Here is an 8,950-nt window from a genome sequence, read left to right as displayed (position 1 = left end):
TTTACAAAACACAGATCTCCATTTCAGACATTAAGGTGGAATAGATATTTTGAAGATGCTCACAGTAAAAAAAAAAAACAACTAGAAATACTGAGAGTATTTTAATTTCTAAGCAGACTTTACAGGAGAGAAAGGACCAAATAACAGATATTAAAAAAAAAAAACAAGAAACTGAGGAGGCTGAAAATAGAGCATACCCTTGGTGATAACTGCCAAACTTGTTAACTAAGTGTTTTAGTTTCCTAGGCTGCTTAAGCAAGTAGCATGAAATGAGTCAGGTTCAACAATGGTAATTTATTTGCTCACAGTTTTGACACTAAAAGAAAGATCAAATCAAGGTGCCATCAAGATGATGCTTTCTTCCCAAACAGGAGCCTTCTGGAGCTGACTGCTAGTGATCTTTGGCTTCTCTGTCATAGAGCAAGGCACCTGGCAGCTTCTCCTGGTCTCTTCCTTCTCTTCTGGATTCTATCTATGCCCAGCCTCTTGCTTCCTGTCTCTGTTTGTCTGAATTTCATTCTTATGATGGACTCTGTAATAGAATTAAGATCCATACCAACTCATACTTAGGTGGGTCACAACTTAACTGAAGTAATCTCATCAAAAAGTCCTACCTACAATGGGTTCACACCTATAGGAATAGAATAAATTCAAGAACATGTTTTTCTGGTACATACAGCTTCAAACCACCTCACTGAGGCATTCCCAGAGATATAGATCTTCCTGGAAATGTGGGACATGACTCCCAGAAATGAGCCTAGCCCTGGCATAGTCAGATTGAGAATGACTTCTTGGCCAAAACAGGGAAAAGAAATGAAACAAGGTTTCAATGACTGACAGATTTCAAATACAATTGAGCTCATTCTGGAGGTTATTCTTATATATTATATAGATATTCCTTTTAGTTTCTAGTGTATTAGAAAAGCTAGAAGGAAATACCTAAAACTGTTGAACAGTAATTCAATGGCCTTGATTTTTTTTTTTAGGTTTACTTCTTCCTTTTTTTAAAAAAATATAACAAACAAAAACACTCTTAACATATGATCATTCCATTCTACATATATAATCAGTAATTCACAATATCATCACATAGTTGCATATTCATCAATGTGATCATTTCTTAGAACATTTGCATCAATTCAGAAAAAGAAATAAAAAGACAACAGAAAAAAATTCATACAATCCATACCCCTTACCCTTCTCTCTCATTGATCACTAGCATTTCAATCTACTAAATTTATTTTAACATTTGTTCCCCCTATTATTTTTTTATTCTGTATGTTTTACTCATCTGTTGATAAGGTAGATTAAAGGAATATCAGACGCAAGGTTTTCACAATCACAGTCACATTGCATAAGCTATATCATTATACAATCATCTTCAAGAAACATGGCTACTGGAACACAGCTCTACATTTTCAGGCAGTTCCCTCTAGCCTCTCTGTTACACCTTAACTAAAAAGGTAATATCTATTTGATGTGTAAGCATAACCTCCAGGATAACCTCTCTGCTCTGTTTGTAATCTCTCAGCCATTGACATGTTATTCTGTCTCATTTCTCTCTTCCCCCCTTTCATTCGAGGTTTCCTCAATTCCTTGGTACTCAGTCTCAGCTCATTCTAGGATTTCTGTTCCACGTTGCCAGGAAGGTCCACACCCCCGGGAGTCATGTTCCACGTAGACAGGGGAAGGGCAGCGAGTTTGCTTGTGGTGTTGGCTGGAGAGAGAGGCCCCAGTGGCCTTGATTTTCGATGATGATTGTATAACTATATAGCTTCGATGGTGTGACCACGTGATTGTGAAAACCTCGTGACTACACTCCCTTTATGCAGTATATGGGAAGATGAGTAATAAAATAAAGACATACTTACATACCTAATGGGGAGTAAAGGGTATGGGATGTTTTGGGTGATTTATTTTTATTCTTATTTTCTGGAGTAAAGAAAATGTTCTAAAATTGTAGTGATGAATGCATAATTATACGAGGATATTGTAAGGCACTGGTTGTATACTTTGGATTACTTGGTTTGTGAATATATCTCAATAAAATTGCATTTTAAAAAATGGTGGGCTAGAAAAAAATGCACACAGGAACAAAAGGGATGTTTTCCATCTGGGTTCTGATAGGATAAGAAAAGTTTCTACAGTCTTTAAAACTAGTATGATAGTTATCCCTTTAATGGAATTTGAAGATCATATCTACATTGTATACACATGGGAAATTAATATAAAAGTAGTCACTTTTTTGTAGCATGACATTATTTTAACCCAAATCACCCAGAATACTGTAAGCTCCAGTGAACACAAGTCAAAATCCAAAGTTGGTACCATGTGAGGGAAAGGCCTTGTGAGCAGTTTTTTAGCAACAACAACAAAAAATCCTTCAATAATTTAGAATAATGTATTCCTTTCTAAAAATGACCAAAGAAATTAAATATGAAACATGCAAATGTATACATACATGAGATGTTGCAAAATATAAAAACCAATATATTTGCAAAAAAAAGCTGAGCTTTTATAAATGAAAGCTATATTCATTGAATCATTCTCCCTTTCATTTTTACCAATAGAAATCCTGTCTTTAGGATTGTCACTGTATCTAGCCAAAGTTCCCTTCTCAGACTCCCTTGCCATTAGAGGTTACAAGGTGACCCAATTATGTCCAAAAATGTGTAAACTGAAGTTACAGGTTAGAATTTCCAGATAAACTTTTCAAAAGTGTCAGTCTCTGCCGGCATGCCTCTTTAATCTTTTCCCCTCCTGTCCCTCCTGCCTAGGACAGGTATGTGATCCTGGAGGTGGAGCACCCTTCTTACAATTTTAAGGCACCAAGGATGAAGAAAACGCAAATCACAAAAGATAGTGGAGCAAAAGAAAAAACGTCCTAGGCCATTGGTAACATCATCTTGAAGGTTACACCCATGCTGGATTACCTATCTCCAAACCTCTTTAAGACTTCAAAAGGAAAACTGTTTCTTTAAGACCTTATTGAGTTTTCAGTTACTTGTTCCAACTGCAATTCTAAATGACATGAAAAGGTAAGTACCATGTGTCTTAGTTAGCCAGGGCTGCTGTAACAAAGTACTACTGACTAGTTGGTCCAAACAATAGAAACTTCTTATTTCATGGTTTGGAGGCTAAAAATCAGACATCAAAGTATTGTCAGGGCCATATTCCACTGCATAAGGGAGAATCTCTTCTACCCTTTCTCCTAACTTTTGCTGGATGGCCAGAAATCCAGTGTTCCTTGGTTTATGTCAGCCTCACTCTGCCTCCATCACGTGGTTAGCGGCACTCTCTGTCTTGCTCACTCTCTGCTGTTCTCGCTCTTGCCCTCTATGTACAAATGGCCTTTCCTGACAGCGCCAGGTTAGGTTGAACCAGGTTAGGGTGAACCACAGTCCATTTTAGCCCCATTTTAACTAACAGCATCTTCAAAGAGTCTATGCACAAACAAGTTCCCATCCACAGGCCTAGGGGTTAGGAATTGAACATGGTTTTGTGGGGACTAAATTCAATCCACAAAACCATGTTAGAGAGAGCCAAAGAGGAAATAAATGAATGGTAATTCTAATATAGCAAACGGAAACAAAAAGATGGAAATATGAAAGGAATGTTTAGAGACCCACAGGGCAGAATGAGAAGGTCAAACTTATTTTTAACAGGAGTTCCAGAATTAAAGAATAGAGAAAATAAAGATGATGTAATGTTTTAAAAGATGATACATGAGAATTTTCAGGACCTCATAAAAACAAGAATCCATATATTTAAACAGCCCAAAAAATTCCAAGCTAAGTGAATTAAATGGAACATCATATAACAGAATAGCAAAGTCAAAGAATCTTAAACACAGATAGGTAAAAAAGACAGATTATTTAAAACCTGATTAACCAACGGGCAGCACAAATTAATCTGACATAATTCTCAGCAGTAACAATTGAAGCCAGAAACCGGTGGAATAATATTTGCAAAGTACTAAAAGAAAACAACAAAGTAACAAACTTAGAATTATATACTCAGCGAAATTATACTGCAAAAAGGGAGGTGTGTAAGCAAAATGAATATATTTTTGGAAAAACAAACATTGAAAAAATTAAAATGCTAAAATAAGTTAGTGCTAAAACACTAGACAATGACAAAATGTCATGAGAAGACATTTTAAACATCAATATCAAATTCTAATATTCAAATTTTGTATTGAATAAAAATCAATGTTAAAATTGATCTTTAGATCAAATGTTTATGAGAAAATGCAAGGTTCATCATTAAAAGCAATAAAATGTATAAATTCCAGATTAATAGAAGGAATGAAGAAATTTGATCAATCTAAAAAAAGATAAGAACTATGCAAACAGAGAAATTATAGAAATAAATAGATATATCAGTCTGCAAAATAATAGGCTGATTAATCAGTCAGAACCAGTAAAATTAGATTAAATTAAAAACATTCCAGCTTTATATAATACTGAGGACATTAATGTATAACAAAGATACCTTAAGGTTGAAAATAAAGAATAACCTTTTAAAAAATACACATACAATTGAGTAAGTAATTTTAAAGTATTGGCATAGTCCCTTGAGGGATAGGAGAAAAAATATGGAACTATTAAACTTAAACCACCGGGGAAACCCCTAACATTATCTCAAACATCTGAGATCCCCAAGCTGACAAATACTTGATCTTGAGGCTTGCTCTTGTGAAGCATATTTACATAGCAGAGAAACTTAGCCTACCTATAGTTACACCTAAGGGTTACTTCCAGGAGACCTCTTTTGTTGCTCAGATGTGACCTCTCTCTCTCTATAAGCCCAACTCTGCAAGTGAAATCATTACCCTACATGACATCCAGGGATAGAAAGTATCCTTGGCAACACGGGATATGATTCCCAGGGATGAGTCTGGCACTGGCACCATGGGATTGACAATGTCTTCTTGACCAAAAGGGTGAAAAGTAACAAATAAGGTATCAGTGGCTGAGAGAGTTCAAATAGAATTGAGAAGCTACTCTTGAGGTTACTCTTACACAAGCTTCAGCTAGACATTGCTACTTATCACGGTTTGCCAAACCCCAACCAAAACCATTCCTGCCAACCCTAAAGATCATCTAGGGCATTATCTGAGATTCCACAAAGGTTCCATGCACTGTGATTACTTTCCAGAAACCTACAACTTCCAGATGGGTTCCTAGACCAGATAAGTCCTGAAACCCAGAGGGGCCAGCCTCTCTAGAATATATCTACCAGTTCCATCCCCTTATGCCATATTATAAATGGTCCTTTTCAACATAAAAGTTAGAATAGGCAGCACCCAAATACCCCTAAAGAATAGAAAAAAGATCAAAGGAGATGGTGGAGCTATATAGAGAAGATAGGATTTAGCAGCTGGGGGTATGAGTGCTGAATCATTACATTGATACATCTTTTAGTCTCCAGTGTCTTGGAGCATCTAGAAGTAAAAACCTAAAATTGTGGAATTGTAACCCATACCAAATTCTGAAATCTGTTCTACAACTAATTGTGGTGTGCTTTGAAATTTATTGCTTTTTTGTATATTTGCTATTTTTCACAATGAACTATATATATATATATAATATATAATATATATATACACATACATATTCATGAAACATTAAAAGAAAGCTGAGAAAGTATATTGAAATAAAATAATTTTAGACAAAGAGGAAAAAATAAATAACTCACTGGGAAGATACACACGTAACAAGCAGCCTCAAATATATTTAAAAGGGATCAGTACCTGTAACAGGCAGCTTTCAAAGATGTCCCTCAAACAAAACTATAAATTTGTAAATTTAAATTTATTTCTAATAATGGAAAGAAGAAAAAATTTGACAAAAATTTCAATATTTAGAACTATATGACAACATATGGGATATAGCTAAAGTTTTATTTAAAGGAAAGTAGTACATAGCTTTATAGTAAAATAAAATAAAATAACCATAAATTAATGAGCTTATCAACCCAAGTAGCTTAAAAAAGAATCGCTTAAGTTTCAAAGAAAGGTAGAAAATTATTATTAAAAAAAAAGTTTCAAACAATCCCATAGAGAACAGAAAAGCCAAAGCTGGTTCTTCTAAGAAAAAAAATAATAATAAGACAAACTTACAGTAAATTTTATTTTAAAAATAAAGCAGAAAAATACTTAAGACATAAAAAAGGAAATATAGTTATAGGTTGAAATTTTTTAATAATAAATAGCTCTATGACAACTTTATGGACATTTATGCCTGTTCTTTCATGAAACGCCTCTTCCATATTATTACATTGTGTTTGTCCTTTTTGGTTTAAATGTACCCTTTACATTTGCCAGTTACATACATCTTTGCAAATGATCTTGTCCTAGTGGAAGTATCTTCACTTTTCTTGTCTCTTGATGAACAGAAAACCTGAAATTTGATGTAGTCAAATTAATCAACCTTTTTCGTGATGCTTGATGTTTTTCATGCCTGAAGAAATCTCTCCCTAGGCTGAGTTCAGGATACTCACCCACATTTTCTTCTAAAGTTTGTAAGTTCTGATCACACATTCAAGTCTTTATGTGTATAGCATGGAGCATAGCTCCAGCTTCATTATTTTTTCATTTTTATTGATACAACATACCAGCACATGCATTCTTGACACACAAACATTCCATATATCCAGCTTCATTTCTCCACCGTATGGACAGCCAATTGCACCTGCAGTGTTTATTGAATAGCTATCATTTTTCTCCAGTATTCTATGCCACGTTTCCATATAGATGTGCGTCTGTTTATGACTTCTCTGTTCTGATCCATTGGCCTGCCCTGATCTACCCTCATGCCAATATCACACAATAACCTTGATGATCGGTACAGCAAGAATCTTCATCTTCTCATTCTTTTGCAGGACTTTCTTGACTATCTTTAGTGCTTTGTTCTCCCATCCATATTCAAGTTCCATGAAATATTTTTCTATATATATATAAGCTGCATCTATAAATTATGGTATTTTCATATAACAAAGAAAAATAAGTACTGAAATAAATGAATATACTAGAACAAGACAAACTGGCATAGCTAAGTCTAACAAAATATTTAGTCAGATAAGTTCTAGAAGGATTCATACAGTATTTCATATTAAACTTAAACATTTAAATAAATACTACGTACTTTTTATTCAAATATTTTGTACACTTTAGGGACATACATGTATGTGGTAAAATTATCAAGACCTTCCCAGTAATGAAAAGATAAGTTTCATGGTGGTGATCACCTCTGAGACAAAAAGAGATTGGAACAGAGCAGGCAAACAAAGCAACACAGCAATACAGTGGGTGGGGATGGATTGACACAATGGTTTGTGAAAGAACTTGGAAAGAGAGGATGGGAAGAGAGAGGATGGATATTATGAATTTGAATATCATGAATAAAAAGCATTCATTTGAATGGCCATTTCTTGGCAAATCAGTGGCCCTAATTCAGCACTCTATCCTCTTTTCCTCATCACTTATTTTTACCTCCTTTCTCCTCACCATTATGTAGCTAAACGGAGAAAGAAACTACTTCAATATAAAGATTTTACCTGTCCAGATGGGATGTAGTTGATGAATTTGCCAAAGCACCACTAAGAAACACAGGGAAGCCAAACAAGGTTTACTGTGGACATAATCAAAGTTATTGTATATTTGAACACAATCTGAAATATGTCAAAATAAAACAACTGTAACATGCTCTGACTTTTTAGAATGGAAACGCTCATTTAACTACTGATAGTGCCCCTAAATGCAATGGAAACTTAAGGATTATTTCTGTCTATTTTAAGATGAAAATAAACTCAATACAGAAAGTACCACTGAACATTTTCAACTGTAAAATAATGTGGAAAATGTGGGCACTAAATGTTCACTGCCCAATATTCCCAGCAGATGCAGGAATTACCTGTACAATAAATCTTGCAAGCCCAAACTAGCTTATTTACAGTTGTTTTAATTTGCTAGCTGCCAGAATGCAACACACCAGAGACGGATTGGCTTTTAATAAAAGGGGATTTATTTAGTTAATGTATAGTTCTTCAGAGGAAAGGCAGCTGACTTTCAACTGAGGTTCTTTCTTACATGGGAAGGCACAGGACAATCTCTGCTGGCCTTCTTTCCAGGCCTCTGGGTTCTAATAACTTCTCCAGGATGATTTCTTTCTGCTTTTCCAAAGGCCTGGGCTGAACTGCAAGTGCTGAGATGAGGAATGCTGAGCTGCTTGGGCCGTGCTACTTTGAGCTCTCTCATTTAAGCTTCCAGCCAATTGAATCAAACATCATTCATTGCAGCAGGCATGCCTCCAAGCCAACTGCAGATGTAATCAGCAACAGATGAGGTTCACATGCCATTGACCCATGTCCACAGAAATAGAACTAGGCACCTTCACCTGGCCAAGTAGACACCTGAACCATACTATATGCCCACCCCCTATCAACCTGACAACTATACTCATAATCTTAAATGACATTAAAGTGACAAAATTCTCTTCTGGCTGTGGACCTATGAATCTCAAAACAAGTTATCTGGTGACAATATGCAAAGGAGGACATTCATAGGGTACAGCTTTTCATTTACATGAGGAGAAATTGAAAGGAACACAGGAGTCATAAGACACAAACAGTTCTGAAAACCTGCAGGGCAAACACCATTGGATTTCAAAGTCTGAAAGTCATTGTCATTTATCCTTCAGCTTTAGAAAATGGCAGTACCACCCTTTCCAAGGGTCTATGTGGCCTGTCTCTTTTCAAATCAACCTCAGGGGACACTGAGGAGACCACTTTTTTCTCAGCTCCACCCTCTGCAAGCATTGGGGCCACGCCTGGGCTCTCTGCCATTTCCTGGGCACACGCTCAACCCCTCCATGTGGTGGCAGCCAGGCTCTCCCCAGTCCCCAAAGAGTGTGCTATACCTTCTCCAAGGCCTGAGGTGGCACAACTC

The 8,950-nt window shown here is 35.9% G+C and overlaps 1 long non-coding RNA gene across 1 annotated transcript; it reads right to left on the bottom strand.

The window, feature by feature from the left end:
• Positions 1-274: 274 nt before the first annotated feature.
• LOC143685149 (uncharacterized) lies at positions 275-4,001 on the bottom strand. The gene is made up of 2 exons (XR_013176404.1): positions 2,817-4,001; positions 275-532 (listed from the first exon to the last, which is right to left on the bottom strand). It is a non-coding gene; the product is annotated as an uncharacterized LOC143685149 (long non-coding RNA).
• Between the last annotated feature and the right edge of the window lie 4,949 nt (positions 4,002-8,950).

Source organism: Tamandua tetradactyla, chromosome 5, assembly GCF_023851605.1.
Source record: "Tamandua tetradactyla isolate mTamTet1 chromosome 5, mTamTet1.pri, whole genome shotgun sequence".
In the NCBI taxonomy this organism is placed as follows: Eukaryota; Metazoa; Chordata; class Mammalia; order Pilosa; family Myrmecophagidae; genus Tamandua; species Tamandua tetradactyla.
Note: the sequence above shows the minus strand (reverse complement) of the source record. Positions and strands in the feature narration are given on the sequence as shown.